The sequence below is a fragment of the Petaurus breviceps genome, unplaced genomic scaffold, assembly GCF_028583685.1.
Source record: "Petaurus breviceps papuanus isolate PSGF00001 unplaced genomic scaffold, PetGlider_PUasm1.0 98, whole genome shotgun sequence".
NCBI lineage: Eukaryota > Metazoa > Chordata > Mammalia > Diprotodontia > Petauridae > Petaurus > Petaurus breviceps.
The window spans coordinates 6,852,219-6,873,335 of NW_027187460.1; the positions used below are offsets into that span (position 1 = coordinate 6,852,219).

Below are 21,117 nucleotides of genomic sequence, written 5' to 3' on the forward strand. Positions count from 1 at the left end.
TATATATATATATATATATATATATATATATATATATATATATATACACACATACATACATACATACATATATATATATATATACACTATTATTAACACTATTTTACATGTAATTGGGATATAAGATATACAGGCACTGGGGCATAGCGATCCACCATGCCCTACTGGAAAAGTCGAAAGGGGTATGGGAGAAAATATGAGAGAGAGCAGATTGGAGGAGGGGATATCCTGTGGGACTGCTGTTTTGGGGTGGTGACTAGGGGAAAAATGGGGAGAAAATTTGTAACTCAAAATCTTGCGGAAATGAATGATGTAAATCAGAAGTTAATAAAGCATTTGAAAAATGGAAAAAAAAATAGCCTAGAAATCAAACTTCAAAAAATTGTCAAGCAAAATTGCCCTGATACTGTAGATTAGAGTGCAAATGGAAATGGAAAAAACTCACTGATCACATCTTGAAAAAGATTCCCAAAAGAAAAATCCTAGAAATATCATAGACAAATTTTAAAGTTCCCAGGTCAAGGAGAAAATATGATAAGCAGCCAGGAAGAAACAATTTGAGCATTGTGGAAACACAATCAGGATAACACAAGATCTAGCAGCTTCTACATTAAGGGATTTAAGGGCTTAGAATATGATATTCTAGAGGTCAGAGGAGCTAGGATTAAAAACAAGAATCACCTACCCAGCAAAACTGAGTATAATGCTTCAGGGGAAAATATAGTCATTCAGTGAAATAGAAGATTTTCAAGCATTCTTGATGAAAAAACTATAGCTGAAAAGAAAATTTGACTTTCAAATAAAAGATGCAAGAGAAGCATGAGAAGGTAAAAAGGAAAAAGAAATCATAAGGAACTTATTAAAGTTGAACTGTTTACATTCCTATGTGGAAAACTGATAATTGTAACTCATGAGCCTTTTCTCACTATGCAGATAGTTGAGGGGAATATATATGTGTGCATATATAAGTATGTCTAGGAGGGAGTACGTGTGTATAAATACATATGTGAGTGTGTGTAAATTTGTGTACATGTATACCTAGACAGAGGGCACAGGAAGAGTTGAATCAGAAGGGATGATATCTAAAAATAAAATTAAGAGATGAGAGAGGAATATATTGGGAGAAGGAGAAAGAGAGAGAGAGAGATTAGGGTAAATTATCTCATATAAAAGAGGCAAGAGAAAACTGTTACAATGAAGGGGAAAAACAGGAAGGTGAAAGGGAATGAGTCAACCTTACTCTCATTGAATTTGGCTTAAGGAAGGAATAACATACATACTCATTTAGGTATCTTACCCTACAGGAAAATAGAGGGGAAGGGGATAAAAGGGGGGATGATAGAAATGAGGGCAGATTGAGGGAGAGGTTAGTTAGAAGCAAACACTTTTGAAAAGGGACAGAGTCAAAGTAGAAAATAGACTTAAGTGGGGGGGCAGGATAGGGTGGAGGTAAATTAGTTTTATGCGAACATTTTGTGTAACTTCACGTGTACAACCTATATTGAATTTCTTGTCTTCCCAGTAGGAGTGGTTCAGGAGGGAAGAAGAGAAAGAATCTGGAAATCAAAGTTTTGAAAACAAATGTTAAAAATTGTTTCTTTTACATGCAGCTGGGTAATAATATATATAGGCACTGGGGTATAGAAATCCATCTTGCCCTCCTAGAAGTTATGGGTGGCATAGGGGAGGATATAAGAGAGAACAGATTGGGAGAAGGCGTCTTCAGTAGACTTGCTAGGTGGGGAGTAGGGGAAAGATGGGGAGAAATTTTTTAACTCCAAATCTTTGGAAATGAATGTTGAAAACACATAAATTGGAAAAAAAATTAATGAAATAGAAAAAAAAAAGGAAGAGAGAACAAGAGAATAATTGGACTACCAGAAAGCTAAGATCACCAAAAGAATCTTGATACAATAATACAAGAAATGAATAAGGAAAATTGCCCTGAAGCATTAGAACAAGAGGGCAATGTAGAAATAGAAAAAATCCACTGATCACCACCTGAAAGAGACCGTACAAGGAAAACCTACAAGAATATTATAGTCAAATCCTGAAACTCTGAGCTCAAGGATAAAATTTTACAAGCAACCAAAAAAAACCCAACCCAATTTAAATATGGAGATACCACAGTTAGAATCACACAAGACCTCACAGTGGCAATGCTAAAAACTGAATATCAGGGATGGCTAGGTGGTGCAGTGAATAGAGCCCTGGAGTAAGGAGGACTTGAATTCAAATCTGGCCTCAGACACTTAACACTTACTAGCCATGTGACCTTGGGCAAGTCACTTAACCCCAACTGCCCTGCCCTCCCCCCTCCAAAAAAAAAAAAACAACCTAAAACTGAAGGTCTTGAATACTAAATATTGTCACGCAAAAGAACTGGGGTTCTGGCCAAAAACATCATACCCATCAAAACTAAGCCTAATCCTAAATGAAAAAAAAATAATGGATATTTGATTAATTGTCAGACTTTAAGGATTTTGTTTAATAAAATAAAATAACCCCTGAATTTAATAGAAGATTTGACATACAAGAGCCAAGAGAAATATAAGGTACATACCAAAGACTAAATTACCAGGGACTCAATAAGGGCAGACTATTTACCTTTTATGTATATAAAATGTAAGATGTATGTCTAAGATTATTGTTAATAATTAGGTAGCTCATAAGAAAGATTGGGGTAGACCTGAGTATGATATGATTTTTAAAAGTAAAACTGCTGGGGTGGCTAGGTGGTGCAGTGAGTAAGAGCATGGCCCCAAAGTCGGGAGAACCTGGGATCTGTTCTGGCCTCAGATACTTAACACCCACACAGAACAAACTGGCCGTGTAACCTTGAGCAGGTTCCTGAACCTCAATTGCTTAAAAAAAAAAAGTAAAACTATTGAGCAACAGTTAAAAAGAGTAATTATCTTATACATATGAGGTGCAAGAGGAAGAACTGACAGAGAAATTAGATGGAGAAGGAGGGCTCATAGTTCTGTAAATCTATTTTCATCAGGAATACGTTCAAGAGGGAATAATACATATATATCTAGAAGAGCATAAAAGTCTTCTAAATTCAGAAAGAGATAAAACACTAAGGGGAGAGGGAGGTGGGAGAGGATACAGGAGGGACCTTTAGAGGTGAAGGTGAGGGAATAGGTTAAAGGAGAAGGGTATAGCAGAATGTTTAAATTAATGGGAATGAGAGGATAAGGGAGGAATCCTGGGGTGGGGGAGTAAGTTAAATAATAGGAAGGTCAGCTAGTGGGTAGGAGTAGAGGAGGCAGGAGTATTAAGAAATAGGAGATATGCACAAACATAAAATAAAGATCAGGAGTAGAATTTGTTAGGGGAAAAGGAGCAGCAGTAATAATCATGATCCTGGACAAAGTTAAGGCTAAAACAGATTAAATCAAAAGATAAAAATAAGGAACTACACTGTGTGTCAGCCATATTTATCAGCATTGTTTTGAATTGTTTGAAACAACTAGACAGTATAATGTAGGAACATTGCTGAGGTGTAGGAGATGACAAGTTGGTTGACTTGGGAAAATATGGAAAGATTTAGACTTATGAAGGTAGCAGTTATTCACCCACAGAGAAACAGAGGATAAATATGAGTGGATATGTCTATATATGATTATGATTATCAATATCTAAGTAAAAGTTTGTATATATATGTACAAGTATATGTATAAATATATATCTGTGAGTATATGTCTACATATGTGTATATATCTGTATATATGTATACATACAAACACGTACATAGAAACATATGTGTGCATATACACATATGTATCTCTGTTTAATTATAGCCTTCTGGGAGTGGTGGGAGGAAGGGGGACAAAGAATAATGTGAAAAATGTGCAGCCAAGAACAAAAGAAAACTTACAAGGAAGCAAAGAAAATATGAACAGCTCTCAACACAATGCATAGTATTTATTATATAGACTTTTTTGAAATGGAAATTTATTGCTGGATATTTTGAATCCTCTCCCATGTTCTGCTGTGCACATGGCAATGCTTTTTTTTCCTTTTCTCATTTTGTAATATTTTAGTTAGTTTCTTTTTTCTTTTCTTATTTTGTATTTAAGTTTAAAATTAAAAAAATTACAAAAACAAGAAAAGAGTAGAGCATAGAGGAAGTATCATATTCTTATTCCTAGAAGCCTCTCTAAATGGAGTTCAAATTCACATTAGATTTTGGGGCTACTATATCACATATAAAATATATTCATATTGAGCTTGTCATTCATTAGAACCCCTAAACCTTTTTCAAAATACCAACTGTCTATCCATGCCTCCCCAACTTATACTTGTGAAATTACTTTTTGGAACCCAAATGCAGGATCCGATATTTATTTTTCTTTTTTAATTTCATGTTATTAAGGCTATCCCAAAGCTCTAGACTGTTAAGATCTTTTTGTATTCTGATTCCATCATCCTTTGTATTTCATTATTTTATCAGTTTTGTTTGATCTGTAAATTTGAGGAGCATTTCTATATTTTCATCCAAGTCATTGATAAAAAGGTGAAATAGTACAGGGTCAGGCACTGATCTCTGAGATAGTCTGCGGCACACCTTCTGCCATGTAACATTGAACTATTAAGATCTCCTTTTTAAGTCTACCCATTCACCTAGTACTAAATCATATCCACTGTATACTGGGTATCCGTATTGTGACTTGCCTAATAACCAGGAATACATCCATTCCAGGGAAATAATTTAACTTTCCTTTGATCTACTATAGTATCTCATTGGTTAAAAGTACCTTAAAGTTGAGCACTCAAGAATCTTTGGAGAAAAGAGTTATTCTTCTATATAAAAACCAGTCTTTTGAGAACTACTGTTCCTCTCTGTATTTACCTAAGTAAAGCTAAGCATTATTCAGAATGACAAGTGAGTGCAAAGCTTTTCCTATCATTAGTGTGTGATCCTTAAAGTGTACCAAAGGAACCCAAGAGGTCTTTAATTTCTCATTCTCTGAGCCTCAATTTGATCAGTATTCAACATCATTATGGAAAAAACTTATACAGTTTGAGTTTTCCAGATAACTGAAATGGATCCTTTAAATATCTAAAATTATTTCATTTTGTTTTCTTTGATGGAATCTTATAAAGTGTGTATATATATGTATATATATACACACTATTTAATCAGAGTACATTGAACATAATTTAACCTTTTATTAATGACCTAGAATCACCACCAAGAAATTCAGTTAATTTGTTAGCTTTCAACGTGGTTATGCTGTCAAGTACTGTGGAGTAAAGGTCTGTTTGCTCTGAAAGTCAGTGACCCCAGACTATTGTTATTTTATAATTCTTCAATCTACTTATGTCATCCTTTTGTTTGTTCTCTCACTGTGAATTGTCCTTTATTCCTTCTATCATTGTTAACACTTAGCTACAGTATGGAAGGCATATCCTTACTGAAGAAGTTGTGTGGTATTTTTTAAAAATTCTGTATTAGGGTGTTGCTCAGGGTATTGAGAAGTTAAGTCCCATTGCCAGTGTGTGAGATGCCTGTGTTTAATCCAGGTCTTCCTTACTCTGAGGCCACCTCTTTATCCCATAGGCCACACTGTCAGGACTAAATTTATTAGAGATAAATATAAAGTTCTACATATGGGTTCAAAAAAATCAATGACAAAAGCACAGTATAAGATAGGTATGATTAACCAGATTCATGTGGAGAAAACAAAATGAATTTTTTAGTTTACCTGATGCTCCATATCTATCAGCAGTGTGACATGATAGCACCCTTATAGCACCCTTCCTCCCTTTCACAAAAAGATAACTTGATTTTAGTCAGCATATGTTGAGGTAGAGTATCCAGAATGAGGGAAGTAACTGACTTTAGCTTTTTTAGTCATCAGAATACATCTCAATTATTATATTTACATTGAGGTGCCATATTTTTTGAAGGACATTGACATTCCAGAGAAGGCAATTGGGATTATGTTTGTAGCAAGCCAGATGAAGATCTGTGGAATAAATTAAGGACATTTAGACTGAAGAAGAGGTTTTGTACAGAGGAGGGTGGGGGTTGGTGGGTTGGAATTATAGCTTTTGTCAAATATGTGAAGGACTGTCATATAGGAAAGGGATTAGACATGTTCTACTTGACCACAAAAGGAGAACCAGGAGATGTGGGTAGAAATTGGAAAAGCTGGAATTATTATTTTCATAAATTTTTTAAGGAAAAATTTCCTAAAAATCTAAGAAATCTAATAGCAGAACCTCCTGCCTATGGAGTCAGTGCATTTCTCCTGAAGGTTAAGTAAAGGTTGGTTGATCGCTGGTCAGGGATCTTGTGGAGAAGATTGCTGTTTGGTCTTTTGGGGGCTATGCCTAGGTAACTTTCAAATCTGAGCTTCTAGGATATTTTGCTTCTGTGAGTTTGACCTTGACAGATGGGTGAGATGTCAGAGACAAAGATATATGGTGGGACATTCATGAAAATTAAAACAGAAGAGTTGACAAGTGTATTTTTTTTTTTTTAAGTATAAAAACAATCTTTATATAGGAATCTGTTCATTCCTGTAAATCTCTCTAAATCTCTTTCCAAACATTTCCTAACTGGAGGCAAGGGATGGTACACATCATAGCTGAGGCAGGGGCCTCCTCCTTCCAGCCCTGGACTAGAGGGGGAGCCTTCAGGCTAGGGGCACAGGGATGGGGATCCATCCGGTTTGGGGAGTCACTTGGCCTGTCTCATTAACCTATTATGGAGCAGCAAGTAGGACACATGGGGGAAGGGGAATGTTGTTGGCAAGGGGATGGTCACATTCCTGCTCCATTCAGAGAATGTGTCTTGGCCTCCCTTCTCCCCTCCACAAAAGAGTTTGCAGGACTCTTACAGACTCTGGGAGAGCCTGGTTCAAACTCAGGAAATTGGTTTGTCTGTTTTTTTTTTTTTTTTTTATATACTGGCTTGTGTCCTCACACTGGCCCTGGGCTTGGCCTTTTGGTCCCTGAGGGGAGGAGCATGGGCAGGTACAGTGGGAGGGAGAAAGTGTGAAGCAGGATCTCTTAGGTAGCCTCGGTGATGGGAACTAAGGATACTGTATCACTGGCACAGCAGAGCCTGAGCTCTAAGGATGCAAAAGGAGGTGGGAACATGAGGTTTCTGGACCTAGGAAGAGGCACATGGCAAATGCTTTGGCTACCTGTTGTCAGAGGATAAAGATACTGGGGGGAAGGGAGAGAATTGGCCCTTCTCCCCCATTTTGCAAAGCGGATGGACAAACTGGCCAGTGGAAGGAATAAGAAGTATGACCCTAATTGTGCAATTTGGAAAGGGGGGGATTGAAGGGGCCTGGCGGCTGGTCAGTCTGTATCCAGAGGAATCCTGACGACACTGGGCATGGCGGAAGAAGGAAAGACCGAAGCAACCCCAAGTCAAACAGTCTTGTCTGCACATGGCCCCAAGGGCAGCTGCAGAGTCAGAGGTTAAGGACTGGTACATCAAAGAGGTCACAGACGCCTTCGCTTTCATCCAAGTTGTAGATGTAGTCGTGGTCTCCAGGGGGAGGAGAGAGGCGGAGCAGAGGGGCAAACACTTCCGAGGACATCAACTCCTCCAGCAGCCCGGAATTCATGCACTCTCTTGTTGGATCAAACATTTCCGAGAGCTCTTTGGGGAGTTCCAGTATGCCTGTAGGATCCGGCTTGATTGGCTCAAAAGAGGTAGAAGGATTGGGCGAGATGGAGCTGCTGTCCAAGGATGCCGAGGACTGGAGTGGCCGGGTGTCAAGTGCAGCAGCGGATGCAGTGCTGAGGGTACCGAGGACAACGGCATCCTTGCTGTCTGTCCCAGGGCCACTGCTGCTTCCTGCAACTGGGCTGGCTGCTGGCTGCCCAATGGCACTCTGGTCCTGGGTGCTGGTCGGAGTGGTGGGGCGGGGACTTCTGGGGAGTGAGGTCTCCTGGTGCTGAGAGGGTGCTAGTCTCGGTTGTGGCGGGGAAGGAATAGCTGCCTGGCACTGAAGGAGATCCTCAGGCGGAGGCACAGGCACAACCACAGGGGGAGAGCTCCATGCATCCTTGTTCACCAGCAGCACGTCGATGGGACCATGGGACCGCTGGTACTCCTTAGGTGGATCTGAGACTTCTTCTGCCCATTTAGGCCCTCGGGAACTGGCGCTTCCAGGCTGGTACCTGAAGGGGCCCGAATAGCCAACAGCGTGTCCCCCGTGAAACATTTGCAGATATCCTCATGAGTCACATATGCTAAGCAGTTGTTCTGCACATCCTCAGTGACGTTCGGATGCTCTGTTGGACCCACACCTTGTGCTGGTCCAGCTCCTGCTCCCGTTGTTGAAGCTCCTCGATTTCAGCCTTCAATTCGATGAGCTTGTCTGCTATTTCCCTAGTGTTACAGCCAGGTCCCACACCCTTCCACTGGATACTGTTCTTAGACTTCTTTTCAATCAGACCAATTCCTTCAAGGACATTCGTGACGTCATAGATTCTCCGCTTTTGTCGAACAGCTAAGGTGTCTGCTGCCAGTTTCAGGTCGAGGACTCCATCCTTAGCCTCCTGCAGCAGCGACACAAATTTGGTCGTGAGCAGCCCCAGGCTCTTCTCGTGCAGGAGGCGGCAGCGGCGGCGGCGCCTGCGGCCCGGACTCCGCCATGGCAGCCTGCCTCCCTAAGCCCAGGCCAGGCCGGCGCCCGCCGCCGACAGTGTATTTTTATTACTATTTTGAGTTTGTGCACTTTCCCTTGCAGAAATACAAACAGACATCACTTGACTTCAGAATTAAAGTCCTGTATTATTTTACTGTTAGATCTTTATACAACATCAAAACAGAAAGATTATTAGGAAATGCATTTAATAAATTGGTCCAAATATCCTTCCATGAGTGATGAGCATATAGGAAGAATGATTTCTTTTGAGCCTTTTAAAATCAGTTATCCACCTTTCTATTTTAGGATGACAAATTCGTTTTCAGAGCATAGTCACAGGGCAGTGTGGAGGTGGTAATAGTTATTACTGATATTAATAATAATGTCACTTGCAACTATAACTACTTAAAAGCAGCCACTTGAATCAATTCTGTTCCTTTTCCCACCCCCATCCCCCCTTTCTCAATAGTAGGACAGAATCTACTTCACTTAGTGTGGAATCACATGGTTTTATCTATTTAAGAAGTAAAAGGAGGGATATTTGTTCTAGATAGACTTTAATCACCTAGTAGAAGGAAGCACAATCTCTCCCATCATTTTCCATGTATTCTATTTTGAATAATGTTTGAACACCTTTAGCAATGAGGAAATTACTCCTTGAATGAGTAATTTAAGTTTCATTTTAGGACTGTGTTAACTTTGAGGAAGGTTTTCCTTTGAGTGACAATTTGCCTTCTTCTAATCCCTATTTATTCACTTCAGTTCAACAAATACTTATTGAGCACCTTTTGTGGGAAAAGCTCTTTAGTTTTGCCTACTAGAGCTGTACAAATTAATCCTAATTCCATACAGCTCTTAAAATATTTTAAGACAGTTTAGGTACCACTGTATATTTTAACATCTTTATGACAGCATGGCATCATGCAGGGAATCCTAGACTTAGATCTACAAATCTTGGGTTTGAGCTCCAGCTTCACTATGTGAAGTCCCTTAGAATCATAGCTAGGTTCATTGACTTGCAACTGGAAGGGACCTTGAGTTCATTCCAGGTTTTTTAAATGAAATGGTAGATGTGAGAAGCAAGGTCAGGTAACAAGAGGAAACATAATTCTCCAGAAAGAGGGTGGGATTTATTTGCTTTTCACTACAAGCCTGGCTGTGTCACTCATGACCTCAAAGGTCCCTTTTCTGCTCTCATTCTTATAAAAGGATGACTACAAAATTGTTGGCGCTGTAGTGTAAGAAGACTATCAGGACTGTTAAATCACAGAATAATAATAGTATTTATATAGTGCTTTAAGGTTTGGAAAGTGCTTTCCATATTATCCCATTTATGTTTGCAGCAGTCCTAGGAAATAGGTGCTATTATTGTTCTCATTTTCCAGTTGAGGAACCTGAAGCCTAGGGATGTCCAGTGCCTTACCTAAGGCCACCACAGTTAGTAAGTGCCTGAGGCTAGATTTGAACTCAGGTCTGCCTAACTTCGGAGCTATCACTCTTTCCTCTTTACCCCCTAGAATCAGCTATTGCCTGCAAAGAGAACTGAGGAAAACAGAAAGGGCTGTTTTAGCTATCCTGGAAAGAAACTGAGGGTCAAAGAAGGAAAAGTATCAACTTCTTGGGGTGGATGGAATGAACTGGTCAGTTCTTCTTGCTTCTGTTTTCCCTGTTGAGGAGAATGCACTGGAAACACAGGACAAACATGACTAATGTCATGGTCTCAGTGATAAGTAAGGAGACAAGAGAGCACCTTTGCTTTTAATTAGTTTAAGCCACCTTAAGATGAACTCTAATCTCAGGTTCCGAAAGTCCTGGGAGATGTGCTTACTAAGCCTTTGTTAGAAATGTTTGAGGGGCAGCTAGGTGGTGCAGTGAATAGAGCACTGGCCTTGGAATCAGGAGGACCTGAATTCAAATGCGGCCTCACACCCTTAACACACAAAACTAGTAGTGTGACCTTGGGCAAGTCACTTAACCCTAATTGCCCTACCTTTCCCCCTCCAAAAAGCAAAAAAGAAAAGAAAAGAAAAGAAATGTAAAGAGATGTAAAAAGAAAAGATCATGTAAAGAAGAAGAGCTACCAAGAATGTGGAGAAGATCAAATGTTTTCCTGGTTTACAAAATTGAAAGAGAATGATATATGCAAACATTAGATTAGCAAACTTGATCCTGATTTTCTAGCTCAATATGAGGTAGCAGTATGATGTGGCAGTCAGTAAAGCTAATAGGTTCTCAGTCTACATTGAGAGACATAACTTTCAGCAGTAGAAAAGGTATTAGTCCTGATATACTCTGATTTACTTAGACTCTACCTAGACTATTATATATAGTTATGGAAGCCATGATTTAGGAAAGACAATGATAAGGTAGAGAAAATATCTAGAATAGGGCAACTAGAATGGCACAGAGTCTTGGGGTGATGTCCTAGAACGGGGAAATAGAATACTCAAAGGGAAAATGATAGTTTTTTTTCCCTCACATATGAAGAACCTTCATGATGAGGTGACTTCCTCTCATATAATATGAGAGGATTGGACTAAACAAAGGGGCCGTTTCAGCTTTAAATCCATGATCCTTTGGATGATTGGTTCTGCATTGCCCTGAAGGAAGAACTAGAAGGCCAGAGAGGCAAAGAGGCAGTTAGAGCCCTTCACAAGTAGAATGCATTGTTTTGAAAAGTAGTTTGTTCCTCATTCATTGTAGGTCTTTTATTTCTGCCTCATTTGTATGAGATAATTGCCCCTTTTATCTCTCCCTATAGTTTTATTTTTTTTAGACTCACTCCATCATATTCGGCTCATCCCAAGCCCTTCTTTGAAATTACCCAAATAAAAATGAGTCATAACAGAACATAATAGAACATAATAATAATATTTTTCTATGTAAGAAATAAGCAATTTGACCTTATTGGGTCTGTTATAATTGGTCCTTTTTATTTCTCCTGGATGTTATATGTTATTTTTCCCCTCTAAGTTCTACTGTTTTGGTCACAAAAACCTGAAAGTCTTTCAGTTCATTAAATGTTAATTTTTAAAATTCAGGATTATGCTTAACTTTGCTGGGTAAGTTACCCTTGGTTATAACCTAAATCTATGAAACCATAACATAACTATGAAATATAGTATTCCAAGACTTGTGGCCCTTCAACGTAGTAGCTACTGGGTCCTTATTGTAGCTCCACAATATTTAAATTTTTTTGTTGTTGTTGCTTCCCATATTTTCTCCTTAACCTGGGAGCTTGAACTTGGCTATAGTATTCCTGGGATCTCTTTCAGGTGGTGAATGGTGGATTGTTTCTGTTTTCTATTTCTGCTTTGCCTTCTTCTAGAACTTCAGGGCAATTTTCTTAGATAATTTTTTTTTGTTGTTTTTTTGGAGGGCAGTTGGGGTTAAGTAACTTGCCCAGGGTTACACGGCTAGGTTTTTTTGTGTTAAGTATCTAAGGCCCCATCCAAACTCAGGTCCTCCTGACTCCAGGACTGGCACTTTACTTACTGCTCCACCTAGCCGCCCCGATAATTTCTTGTAATACTGTATCAACATTCTTTTTTTTTTTATTATAGTTTTCAGGCAGTCTGACTATTCTTATGTCTGTGTGTATAGAGAGAAGGGACATAGGAGAAACATCGTGAAGGTTGAAGTAACACGATTTGGCCATGGATTGTATATGTGATATGAGTGATAGAGTGAAAGAGTACACTGAAGTTGTGAACCTGAGTAACTGGCAGAATGGTGGTACCTTTGACAGTATTTTTAAAAATCCAATTTCATGTTTTAAAATTAACAAAAATCTACTTTATCTCTCCCCTCCTGCTGAAAAATCAAGGAAAATAAAATGCCCTTTACAGTAAAAAGAAATTGGGGAAAATTGGGAATATTTGTAGAGGAGAAATCAAAATTTTGTTTTGGATTTGTTAAATTTGACATGGTTATGGGGCGTTTAGTTTGAGATGTAGATTAATAGTCAATAAAACTTTATTAAATACTCACTATGTTACACTATGTGTTAAGTGCTGGGGACACAAATAAAAATAAAAACTAAGACAGTATTTGCCCTAAAGAAGCTTACAATCTAATGGGGGAAGACTATGCCCAAATGGAAGTTAAAAAGAAGGGTGAGAAGTAAAATAAAAAATTTAAAAAAAAGTTTCTCTGATAAAAGCCTCACTTCTCAAATATATAGAGAACTGAGTCAAATTTATAAAAAATAAGTCATTAATAACATCAATAAATTAATAAATGATGAAAGATTTGATCACTTTTCAGATAACGTAATCAAAGCTATCTGTAGCATGAAAAATGCTCTAACTCAGTGTTGACTGGAAAAATGCAAATAGAAACAATTCTGAGGTACTACCTCATACCAATTAGGTTGTCTAATAGAACTGAAAAGAAAAATGAGAAATATTTGAGGGGATGTGGGGAAAATAAGACATTAATGCATTGTTGGTGGAGTTGTGAACTGATTCAACCATTCTGCAGAACAATTTGAAATTTTGCTTAGAGGATTATAAAACCTTGCATACTCTTTAACCTGACAATAACATTACTAGATCTGTATCCCCAATGAGATAAAAGACAAAAAGGAAAACGACCTATGTGTACAAAAACTTTCATTGTTTCATGATTGCCTACAGAGTAAAATATACATTCCTTTAGCTTAAATTTATGATTCTTCACAATGTTTCTAACCTACCTTTCCAGCCTTATTTCACATTGCTATTTTTCGTGAATGATCAATTCCAACCAAATGGAGTACTAGCTGTTCTCTGAACTTGATGTCATTTCTTGTAACTTTGCATTTATAGATGTTAATGTCTAGAATGTACTACTTCATTTCTGTCTCAATGACTATTTTTCTGCCTTCTTTCTATCCATGCTTATTTTACATATAATTTCCCCCATGAAACCTTTACTTACTTTCTCAACTGAAAGTGTTCTCTCCTTCCTCACATTTTCCCAGAGGACTTAGTCTGAGTTTCTCTTTTGCCCCTAATACTCCCTGCCTTCTATTATCTTTGTATGTGTTATCTCTCTCTTTTCATAGTGTCTCCAGTATAGGGATAGTGTCATTTAAAATCTTTGTATATCCTGTACTTAATATAATACTTTGCTCTTATTAAGAGCTTAATATTAATGTTTGAACTGATCACTTCTTTCTCTGATGTGTTTTACATTCTTTTTCTCTTCCTCTGTTGTAAGATTCTAGTCACATTCACATTCATGAACCAGAAAATTGTAATTTTATTCTTTTAAACATCTTTGTTGTGCATTTTTAACTAAAATGCTACATCTTCTTTGGCCCCCGCAAGAGATGTCTATGTGCTATATCCAGAAAATGGTTTCATTATTTGTCCAGAGAATGTTGGACATGGATTTCTGAACAGATTTATTTAACAAGCATAATCCTGTGGACACATGCTGAAATCTTCTTACCCATTCAGACAGAGAAAACAGAATAAATAAAGAGCAGTTGCAAAGGTGAATATTAGTATATTCATTACCAAAAAAAGGAACTGTCAAGAATGAAGATGATTTTATGTGGTATATTTGTTTTTGTTTTATTTTTTTAAATGAAGACTGACTTGTGATGACTTGCAAAAAAAAATCTGTTGATTCTAATGTTTAGTAATAGTCTTTTCTGGAAATGTGGAATCCTGAAAAATATCTAGCATAATATATTTGGAAAAGGCTAAAAGATTTGTACTCAAAATGAACCTCCCCTCCTTAGTGTCTCATCGCCCTTTAGTGGGGAAAATATATATATGTATATATATATGAACATATATATGTGTATATACATATATATGTATATGTACATATATACATACCACATTTTAAATGTAAATGATATAAGTTATTTGTATATCATGTTTACTAAGTTTAAACTAATTTGCCTGTATAAAATTAATCTGTTCACATGGGTTATCTAAATGTATGGCTTGTAGCCAGTAGGATACAACCTGAGAATGGTCCCCTGTCTGGAGAAAAAAGTGAATTCAATGACTTCATCAGTATTCTTGTTAGTGAGAAAGGGCAAGTAGGTCTCAGGAGTACTGGTGAGGTTGGGCACTCCTTTCTTCAGTTTTAGAGAGGGATATCAGCCTGGAATTATATTTATCATCTGCCTCAAACATTTTTGGATTAGAGATACAAGCTTGGATTCAGAAGGAAAAGATGCTTCTATGTTCACTCTTAAGGGGAAAGGGTAGACATTAGCTTACACTTGTGGGTCCTCTCCATCCTACCGTGTATTGGTGACAAAAAATCATCACAAATAATAGCAAGGAAACCAACTTCTCTACACAAAACTGCAAGTTTTATGAGTTCAGAAGCTTAGAATTTACCAGAAAATAAACAATAGCAAATGAGCTTTTTGCCTAGGAACAAGATGCTAAATTACACTAACTTATTGAAACAGTGTATAGAAAGCAAATTGTAAAGTGCTACATAAATGTCAGTTATTGTTATTCTTAATAATAATTATTTTCATTATTATTGCTTTCTGGGATATCAAACTCTGATAATGATAGCTAAAATTTATGTAACACTTTAAGATTTGCAAAATGCTTTCTATGTTTTATCTTATTTAATTCCCACAATAGTCCTTTAAGTTGACATTTTTATTCTCACTTTATAGTTTAGGAAACTGGGGCTTAGAGAGCATACATGACTTAATTATAGTCAGAGAAGTATTGATTATTATATCAAGTCTTCCTCATGCAAAGTAATGGTACATCGATAGAATGGAGTAGATCACACTGCAGTCATTCATTGTTGCCTGTTATATAGAAGGATACTGAGGAAGACAGAAAACTCAGTGAAACGGGGTGTCTCCCCTCAAGAAGCTTATGGTGAATGAGAAATTAATGGGTAAATTATCAAAATTTTGAGAAACAAGGAACAATTTAAGATAACAGATCACCTTTGAAAGAGCAATTTCAGTCATAGAATTTAATTAAAGAGATAATTCACAAATTCATAAATTCACAAACGCTGGTAATTATAGTATACTGTAATTAAATTGAAGTGAGCTGAATAAATCCATTGACTTGGGACAGAATAAACTGTCCTGTAAAGTCTGAGGAAAATTGGGAAAACTTCACAGAGATGGCATTTGAGTTTTGTTTCAAACAATGAATAGAAATTCTGCAGCCAAGAGAATGGGGCTTGTGTTGAGTACAGATAACAGTCCAGTGTGAGAAAGGATTAAAAGGCAGGGTAGAGACAGTTTGTGTAGAACCTTGAATGCCAAACAAATAATTTTGAAGTTTACTTGAAGAAATAGGAATTCATTAAACAAAATGAGCATAGGAATTACAATATAGCAATATGCAAAAAATATTATTCTAGCCATATATGAAGGAGAGATTGGAAGAAAAAGAATAGCAGAGAGGAGACCCATTTGTAATTTTTGACACTTCTAGGTGAGAGTAAAGAAGACTTGAAATATGCTAGTAGTAGCAGAAATAGAGAGGAGAGAAAAATGGAAATAATGCTTTGGAAATGGTATTGACAGGACTTGAATCAGATAGGTGAGGGATGGGGAAAAATAAAAAATAACAGAGAGGTAGTATATATGGCCGACTGTGTCAGTAGTGATGCAACAGGAAGAAATATTCAAGTCACAAAGGAACTGCTAAAAAAGGAGGAAGATTAGATTTTTTTTTTCATGTGTCTTTTGGTTTGGTTCTGATGACCTTTTTGAGAACAGAGGTGGAGTAGTAGCAGTGCTTCTGTTATTGGCTCCTGTTAGGACTGTTTTGAAAGACAAGCCTTACTTGGATATGCGTGTTAGGATATATTTCTTACAAAATAGGTCACATCACTTATTATTAGACTATGAGATCTTTGAAGATAATCATGACAGTGTTTTCATCTTCATATTCCCTACAGGGGCATACATACTATTCTAGACATAGGTACATGATAATCACTTGTTTGGTAATTCCAGGTCTTTGTGGAAGGGTTCATTTGAGAAATCCCAACAGTTTATAGACTTGCTGCATTAGATATTATCATACTTTTGTGTGTAGGAAGCCTGGTGAATGATGATAGAGAGCCAGCTGGCATTTGAGTTTTGCTTCAAGTAATTAGTAGAAATTCTGCAACTAAGAAAGGAAGGACAACCATTCCAGGCATAGGGAATAGCATGAACCAACAGGAAGAGAGAACAGAGAATGTTTTGAAGACAGAGAGTAGTCCAATATGAGACAAGGAGCAAAAGGTAGAATGGCAACAGTTGACAACCAGGTGGAGCAGATTAAGGGGAAAACAGAAAGTGAGCATACTTCTTTGGTGCTATGATTATGTTAAAGATATTTATCTCCCAGTGCCAAACTATAGATTCCTTGTACTTCTATTATTTTAATATTGAATAACTAGTTGGCATTGCCTTGATGTTAATTATATATATATTCCTATTTGTTGCTTAATTTATAATGGAGGCCACACATATTTTATGAATGATCCAGTTGTTGTCTCTGTACTTCTTCTTTGTTAATTTTTGACTTTTGTAGAGAAGATTTTTAGTTAAGTTTGGGTTTAACTGGATGGCCTCTAATGGCCTTTTGACTTGGGATTCTGTAATTCTGTGATTTTGATGCTTAAAGAAGCAGGGCTTTGGCAGTTATAGGACAGAGGCTGATGTTTGAACATGTGTTAGGAAGTGAAGAGCTACAGCGAAATGGAAATGTCACTTCTTGGAATGAATGAAAACCTTACATGGAGGTAGCCCCTAAGTATAAAGAGAGAAGAAGGAAAAAGAAAGACATCTGACAGTTGCATTAAATGATTAACTCTTATGAAATTTTCTAATTGGTTGTTTCAAGGGGAAACATAATCTATGTCTACATATATGTGAGTGTGGGTGTATATATATATATATATATATATATACACACACACACATACACATACCTATATGTATAGATTTATTTATATAGATGTATATAGATATTTATAGAAGTGCCTTCCTTAAAAAAATCTGTTGTTTTGGAGATGGAGTCAAGATGGTGGAGTAAAAGCAGGGACTCATTTGAGCTCTCCCCCAAATCCCTCCAAATACCTGTGAAAAATTACTCTAACAAATTCTTGAAGAGCAGAACCCACAAAAAGGCAGAATGAAACAAATTTCCAGCCCAAGACAACCTAGACAGTTGACAGGAAAGGTCTGTTGCACCAAGGTAGGAGAGGAGCACAGTCCAACTTCGGCCACACTGGCACAGATTGGGTCCCCCAACAAACCCAGAACAGGCCTCAGGGAACTGAATAATAGATTACAGAGATCTCTTTGCAGGCACTAAGGTAGGATTCTTTTTCTTTGCCCATATTTGGATCCTGGTCACAGTCCTGGCTGGCAGTCCTAGGGCAAGGAGGAGCACTGGCATAGCAGAGCTTATAGCAGCAGTGGAGAGGGAACCCTCCTCAGTTCCAGGGTAGAAAAGAGTGCTTGTGGTCACTAATTGACCAGAGCACAGGCCAGAAGAGGAGTAAACACCTCTCCTTAGATCATACCACCTTAAAAGAACTGAAAACTTACAGGTCCCTACAAGTATCTATGAAAACAGCTGCACAAAACCCCTGAAGCTTGGGGCAGTATGCTCTCCACACTGGAAGTAGAGCCCTACCTTAACAAACAGTTAAAAAATCAAGTAATAGGCTGTCTTGGGGTGGGGGGAGGGGAGAGCTGGGGAGAAAATTTGGAACTCAAAATCTTATGGAAGTGAATGTTGAAAACTAAAATAAATAGGGGCAGCTAGGTGGCACAGTGAGTAGAGCACTGCCCCTGGAGTCAGGAGGACCTGGATTCAGATCCGGCCTCAGACACTTCACACACACACACACACACACACACACACACACACAAACTAGCCATGTGACCTTGGGCAGGTCACTTAACCCCAATTGCTTTACCCTCCCCCCTCCAAAAAAAGCAAAAAAAAAAAGGAACCTAACCTAAAATAAATAAATAAATTGAAATGTGGAAAAAAAGAAATTAAAATGGAAAAAAAAAAGATTTATTTCATCAGTATAAACCTTCTTATCAACACAGATTGCATTCCTTCCGTGCCTTAGCATGTAGTCTTCATAAATTGCTGTGGTCACATCTATGCATGTGTTTGTGTACATATTCATATGTATGTGTGTCTGTATACAAATTTATAAAATGTATTAGTTTGTATGCATCTTGCTCTATATGTAGTAATTTGCTCTTTCATTTTCCTCAGTTTAACTTGGATCCCTTTTCCCTGATAAATGTTTTACAAGTTCATTTTCCTGATGAAAGATTTTGCTGTGATTAAAGATTTCATGAAGTTATGACAACGGTGTAATAGATCTTCATTCTTCAAGGCTCTGCTTGCCTTGAGCTGACTGAGTAGGCTGGGCGTTGATGGCTGTCAAAATGAATGACTGTCTCACATTCACTGTAACTCCATTAGAGTAGGCCACCCCGCCCTTCTAGAGTTAAATTCAAATAAACAGCCATAGGAAAAGAGAGAGTATTTTAAGGACATGCAGTCAGCACAATAGGGTACTCACCTGCTTCTCTGGAAAAGAGCTCATATTTGTAATAGATTGTAAAATGGATTTTCCAAGCATACCTTGTGGCATGCTAATGATGTGCTGCCTGCACTGTGGCCCCACCTGTGTGCTCAATTTTCTTGGACAAGAACTTCTTTAGTAAATCATTTGGCAAGATAAGGAAGTAAAGAAAATGGATTATTACAGAAATAGGGAAAGAGAATAGTGTGCTAGACTTCAGGTTGAGACTGGATTCCAGTCTCAATTCTGATACATGCTAACTTTTTGACGCTCTTGTTTTCTAATACTGTTGCAGTTTCATGGTGTGTTATGGTGGCTCTATCTCAAAGAATTCAGTCAGACCACCTCTAATCCAAGAATAGGCATTTATTGAAGATTGAAGCCCCTTAGGAGCAGGCTAGGTTCCAAAACTTAAGACAACACAGGCAAATTTATAGTGTAATGAGGCTAATTGCACAACAGAAATCATGAATATTAAAAAATCAGGAGGGATTTGTTAAGAGATTAGGTAAGAGGGTAGAGGTCCTTTCTATGGTTTGATGATCAGACATCCTGGTCATGCTGCTTTCTAATTGACTAGCTATTGTGGTCCTGTCCGATCAAAATAGATAGTTAGGTACTGTGGTCCTGACTGGGGCTACATTGGGGCATGTGATTGTGGTTGAGCACAAAACATTTGTTCAAAGATGTGAATTGGATCTGAGGGCATTGGCTGGTTAGGGACAGTGGCTCTGTTGAGTCTGGGGGTCTGAGGTGTGATTAAAGTCAGATTATGTGGTTAAATCAGACATGCCTGCTGCTCAGTGGGGCCCATAAGGAAGTTAGAATGTTGGAGCTGGGAGCAGCTTTATTAGGATTCCTTCAATACCACCCATGTCCACTTGTCACTTTTGTACCTAATAATCCATTCCAATATCTGAGTGATCATTATGGGAAAGAGGGATGAAACTTATTTGTTTGGTGCCATTGAATAGAAACCAAAGGCAGAAATGACAAAGAAGTAAATTTTAGTTCCATGTAAGGGCAAATTTCCCATTTCAAACCTTTCAAAAATTGGATTGAACTGTTTTTAAAGGTAGAAGTTTTCAGAAAGAGGCTTGGTGACCAACTGCTGGGGTAAAAATCATTCTTGCTTTAGGTTGGGGCTAAACTGGATGACCTTTGAGGTGTCAATTCTAGTGTTAAGATTTTTTTTTGGCCTGTTCACACTTGAAAACACTATTTCTACTGTCATAGGACTATACTGCTCCATAATTATCTCTCCCTTCTTTGACTTACTCTAATACCTATTACTTTTCCTGATTTTTTGATACTTAATATATCACTAGGTTTTGTTATCTTCCACATATAACTATATAACTTCTTCAACAAGATCATATGCTTATTTTTAATAGATATCTATCCCCACATTTTCTCATACTTATGAAATCTTTAGCCCCCAGAGATGGAAGGAAGCTCAGAGCTCATTTAATCCAACTCCTTGCTCATTGGATGAATTAGACATGCCAAAGGTTTCATCTTTATGAAGTGTCAGGAAGCACTGGCACAAAACCAAGTCTTCTAACTCTGAGGCTAGCACTCTTTATACCCCATCATGCTATCTCCCTAAAAAGCTATCCTGGGGATGGCTAAGTGGCACAGTGAATGGAGCACCAGACTTGGAGTCAGGAGGACGTGAGTTCAAATATGGCCTCAGACACTTAACACAAACCTAGCTGTGTGATCTTGGGCAAGTCACTTAACCCCAATTGCCCTACCTTCTTCCCTCCAAAAAAAAAAAGGTATCCTGTATGTAGCTAGGCTCTTGGGGAACAGGACTCCCCTTCTGTTAACATGTCATCTACCTTCAGTCTCAAGAGCAGCAATGAAAGGGAACCAACTATTTCCGAGGCAACCTGTTTTCTTTGGATAGCTCTAATTGTTAGGGGGGTTTTTCTTATGTACATTA

General features: G+C 37.8%; 1 protein-coding gene and 1 pseudogene across 3 annotated transcripts in view; one reads left to right on the top strand and one right to left on the bottom strand.

Moving 5' to 3' along the window:
• The window catches only part of TRAPPC9 (trafficking protein particle complex subunit 9), a 1,063,197-nt gene that overhangs the window by 555,200 nt on the left and 486,880 nt on the right, over nt 1-21,117 (top strand). The gene's annotated exons all lie outside the window — the stretch shown is intronic.
• Nucleotides 6,502-8,662, bottom strand: LOC138155662 (transcription factor E2F4 pseudogene; annotated as a pseudogene).